At 38.0% G+C, this 5321-nt stretch overlaps 1 protein-coding gene across 1 annotated transcript in view; it reads left to right on the top strand.

Annotated features, from left to right (window-relative positions):
- The window catches only part of LOC140682463 (uncharacterized), a 48701-nt gene extending 43590 nt beyond the window's left edge, over positions 1–5111 (top strand). The window contains exon 3 of the mRNA XM_072924915.1: positions 1–5111. This exon is cut by the window's left edge and continues 260 nt beyond it. The gene's annotated coding sequence lies outside the window, so the exon portion shown is untranslated.
- The last annotated feature ends 210 nt before the right edge of the window (positions 5112–5321 follow it).

The following is a 5321-nucleotide window of genomic DNA, read 5'->3' as shown; positions in this document are numbered from 1 at the left end:
CAGCCTGGATAAGAGAAGATTTCAGGGTGACATAATTGTAGCCTTCCAGTACCTGAAGGGAATGTACATGAAAGATGGAGAGGGACTTTTTACAAGGGTATGTCAATGGGTATCTAATATATAATAAGACATGGAAGAATTACTTCACACTGAAAGATGTATGATCAGATATTTTGGATCAGATATGAGAAAAAAATTCTCTACTGTGAGGGTGGTGAGGCACTGGAACAGATTGTCCAGAGAGGTTGTGGGTACCCCATCACTGGAATTGTTCAAGGTGAGGTTGGATGGGGCTTTGCGGAACCTGGCCCAGTAGCAGATGTCTGTGCCCATGGCAGGGGGATTGATATAGATGATCCTTAACATCCATTTCAACCCAGGTCATTCTATGATTATGGCTTTGCTGTTTCCCAGACAGGCATTAATGGGATGTGCTCAACTATGACTTTCTCAGATTTCACTTTTTGCTGTAATACTACATTTATATGAAAATAAAATCAGAAGTCATATCTTTGGGATTTTTTTTTATTTGTTGCCAGGTTGAAGTCAGTTATGATGAGTTATGATGAGAGTTATAACTAAAAATATTTAAAGTAATTCAGCTTTTATGGGAGAGATTCTGCAGTCAAATGTTTTCAGCCCTTTGACACATCAGAAATTGCGTATTGTGTTTCATGAAAATTTGACCATAGACACCTCCTGCTTTTAAATGAGGAAAAAAATAGTGTTGTTTAGATTATTCTTATTTAATATGCTCCTTGAAATAAAGTATAACCTGTTGTAACTAATCATCCATATAAATCTTCTGTCTCCTCTATTCTGTGATCTCATTTATGCATTACTCCCAGTCAGACAGTTCAGACTGCTGAAACCATTTGTCTGAGTGATTATTCTGAATGTCTTTAGTAGATCCCTCTGCTTGACCACATCCAGATCAAGCTTAGAGTTCTTCCTTTGATTAGCCTTATTCTCCACAGCTTTGCCACACACACCAGCTGCTACCCCAGCTTTCAGCCCTCTCTGCTGCTGGTGCTGGCAGAAGAGCTGCCTCCAGAACCCACCCCTCAGGCACCTTCATTTGGTGCAGCCGCTAATTGCACCTCTCTCAGTCCTCAGTGATCAATTCCCCAAAGTGTTTTCCTGTCTAATTCAACATGATAATTCTCCACATTCACTGAGGTCTTCAAACCTTATCTGCTATCTAAACCCAAGATGGAAATGGGATCATTGATTGATTCCATTTTGAATTATTCAATTGAGATTGATTCCATTGAGAATATGGATTTTCCTTGTATTTAAATTGTTAATATGTGCAATAAATATAAGTGTTAACTGGTCTGGACAAGGTGGATCAATGGGCTGAGGCCAACTGTATGAGGTTCAATAAAGCAAAATGCTGAGTCCTGCACTTTGGCCACAACAACCCCATGCAGTGCCACAGGCTGTGGGCAGAGTGGCTGGAAAGCTGCATGGCTGAAAAAGACCTGGGAATGCTGGTTAAGGGTGGCTGAACATCAGCCAGCCTGTGCCCAGGTGGCCAAGAACACCAATGACACCTGGCCTGGATCAGCAATAGTGTGGCCAGCAGGACCAGGGCAGGTCCTCCTGTACTCGGCACTGGTGAAGCCACACCTTGAATCCTGTGTCCAGTTCTGGGCCCCTCAGTTCAGGAAGGACATTGAGGTGCTGGAGTGAATCCAGAGAAGGGCTATGGAGATGGGGAAGAATATAGAGAATAAATCATATGTGATGCAGCTGCAGGGGCTGGACTTGTTAAATCTGGAGAAAAGGAGGCTCAGGGGTAACCTTATCACTCTACAACTCCCTGAAAGGAGGCTGTAACCATGTGGATATTGGCCTCCTCTCCCAGGCAACAAGTGACAGGAGAAGCCGGCATTGCCTCAAACTGTGCCAGGACAAGTTCAGGGTAGATATACTGTAAAAGTTTTTTCACTGAAAGTGTGCCCAGGTACTGGAATGGACTACAGAGGGATTTGGTGGAATCAACGTCCTTGGAAGTGTTTGAGAAATGCCTGCATGTGGCTTCTAGGGCTATGGTTTAGTTGACAAGGTGTTTAGTCAAAGTTAGAGTAAATGATATTGGAGGACTTTTCCAACCTTAATGACTCTTTGCTCCTCTGTTTATATGATTTTGGACTTTCAGGATATGTAGTTTTCCTGTGTTTCATATATGGAGCTTCAGAACTCCAGCTCTTAAAAGAGTAGGCACTGCCAGTTAATGGCTTTGTGGATCTCAAGGCACATCTTACTTACTTCTCTGCCCAGACATGCCATATTAAGTAAATTATTTACATTAGGGGCTTTTATTTATTAATTTATTTTCATTAGCTTTTATTTCCCTTCAGTAAGGAACAGATCTTTGTTCATCTTTACTCTGGTGCATATGGATTCAATTATTGAAATAGGCTGCTTCAGGTTTCTGTAACCATTTACATGAAGTATAGGCACTTGGTATTTAGGACTCCAATTTTCCTATATAGTCAAGTTAGGAGCCTTGAGAAGGTGACAGAGCTCCAAAAGCAGCTGTATGGATTTGAAAAGGATGACTATTCCTTCTCCTTCCTCCTGGTGTCAAACACAATGAGGTTCTGATCCTGACGGCATCTTTCTGGGATTGAGACAATGGTAATATTAGAAAAAAATTATAATAAATTTAACTATCATTTGAGTCTTGAAAAATTGTGCATTACAGAAGAAGACTTTGAGAAACAGTCTGTGAAACTGAACATTTATTTTGTTGAATTGAACCCTGATGAACTGAAATCCCAATTATCATTTCATTTGTACCCTGAGATTCATTTCTCTGCAGATTTCAAAAGAACAGCACTAGATCAGTACATCTCTCAGCCCAGGCTTACCAGTCATCATCAACACTATCTTTGTATTTGAAAATTAAAAAGTTAATTAAAAAGCAAGGATGGAAAAGAATTTGCATTTCTGATCAAAAAAGTTTTGGAAGTTTTCTCTTGCTATCAGACTTAGTAAGGAAAAAAATCATGTGAAACAATTTAACCTGTTTATTAAGAAGTAGAACTTTCTTAAGGTAGGCAACATATATTTGCTTTCATAGAGACATTACTGTCTGTATTTTTCTTTAAGCTCAGAAAGACATCATCAATAGCTCCTTTTCCAGGTTGCCTAATTCTGAGATTACAGGTGAATAAAAATGCAAACAAAGGAGCTTTTTGCACTGACACAGAGAATGTTTTGAAAGGAACCCAAAGGCAGTCAAGTAGTACCATCAAAGCACAAGACAGGGAAGTGACCTGCTGAGAGAAACACAGGAGACTCAAAATGTGGGACAGGAACACTGCCCTTCCAACATGGCTACTTAACTGCTAACATGTTTTTGATAAAGACCCATCCCCTATGCTATCATAGATACCCTAACCAAATCTAATCAACTTGAGAATGTTCCTAAAAACATTCACTTCAGTGCCAAGACATAAGCAAACTCCTCCAAAACAAGCATATATGTGCATGTTTCTCTTTTGCTTGTCTGCTGTAAAGAGGTTGGATTGAGGCAGCTTTCCCTTTGGTAGGATCTGATGTTTTCAGGGATGGAGTTCTGTTACACCTGTCCCTAAGCCCACTGCCAAGAGGGCAGACTCATTCACTGCTCGTCTCATTACAGCCACAGGTGAAGGGGACACAGTATCCAAATGCACAGATTTACAGAATATTCTGTGTTGGAAGGGACTCACAAGGACCATCAAGTCCAGCTCTTAAGTAAATGGCTCATACAGAGATTGAGCCCACAACCTTGGTTTATTACTTCTCCCATTAAAATTTCTGCTCAGCAGGGAGTTAAAGCTGGTCTGTGTCACAACAATTCCAAGCAGAAACATGAAAAAAGATGTGTTTCAAATGCCTGTGTGTAAAAGTAGCTTTGGTCAGGAAGAGGGGAAACAGGATTAATAACAGTGAAGCCAATCAAAAACTGTGCACATGCAAATCCACCATTTTTGGAAAAATTCATATTCATCATATTCTGAATTCTTTTTTATAAACTTGAAGTACTCATTTTCATGAGAAACAGTAAAACCCTAGAATTTCACAATACCAGCAGTATTTCTCACAAGAAAAGCATCTGATGCAATCCTAGTTTGACTGTCTACACAGATCCAGGACACTTGAAAAAAGGAGTCCACTTTTCAAAGGAGTCTACTGTGAAAACAAGGCAAATCTTCCCTTGTTATAACCTTTATCCAGCAATGTAAATCTTTAGGACTTCCTGAGCTGGAAGAGGAATCTCCTTCCTTGAGCTTGGTAATTCTATTAGAATGTTTTCATAAAAAAAATGCGCTTAATTGCTCTTTTTAACAGACTCATACATTAGACTTCTACTACATTCTGGTTTCACCCAAACTGTAGAACTGACTGTGTGAACTGTGTAAAGGACTTTCTTCTGTGTAAAAATTTGTATGGATTTTAATTGATAAAAGTTTTTCTGCTACATGAATAGTGAATAAACATTCTCCTTTCACTTTCTACATCTTTCATGATTTCATGGACATTAATTTATGTTCCCCTACACTCATTACTTTCCCAACATGAAAAGTAATTTTCTATTTAGTCTTTTCTCATAAAAAGTTGGTTTGTACTTTTTTCTTGTCCCTACTTTTTCTAGTTTCACTTTATAATTTTTCAGGTTAAATAACTCACTGTTTATTTTATTTTATTACAGTTTCCAAATTACTCACTGTTTAATATGTAAGAGTTCTGTGTGTCTGTGCAATGACATGATATTTTTTACTTTGCACTTTATTTATTTCCTAATAATTTTTAATATTTATTTTATTTTTTTTTTGTTATTTCTAAGGAAATTATATTTTCATATAATTTTTCTAAGTACAGGATCTTTTTCTTGAATGGCAATGGCTAGTTTATAGCCTATTTTTTTTTCTTATTTACATAACCTTGTGATCATCAGTATGAATTTCATCTGCCATTTTATTTCTCATTCACAGTGTTGTGACATCCTCCACAAGTCTTTGCAGCTTCCATTTTAAGTAATATGAATAATTTTAGACCATGATTTCTGTACCAAACAGTCTCCCACTGTATTAATAAATATATTAAATAACAAAGTCTCCGCACTGATCTGTAAGAAACTCCTCTGTTAACTCCTTGCACTGTAAAAAAATAATTATTAATTTCTGCCACTTTCAGATGACTTAGAACCATGAGAGTCAAGATTTTTATAGTCCTTTATTGGAAGATTTTTTTAGTGTTCAAAGTCACTTTTATCTATCTGTGTTTGGGCAATTTTACCTATCTGTGTTCACTGACTCCACAAA

Source organism: Taeniopygia guttata, chromosome 2 (genome assembly GCF_048771995.1).
Source record: "Taeniopygia guttata chromosome 2, bTaeGut7.mat, whole genome shotgun sequence".
In the NCBI taxonomy this organism is placed as follows: Eukaryota; Metazoa; Chordata; class Aves; order Passeriformes; family Estrildidae; genus Taeniopygia; species Taeniopygia guttata.
This window is presented reverse-complemented; position numbering and strand designations above follow the sequence as displayed.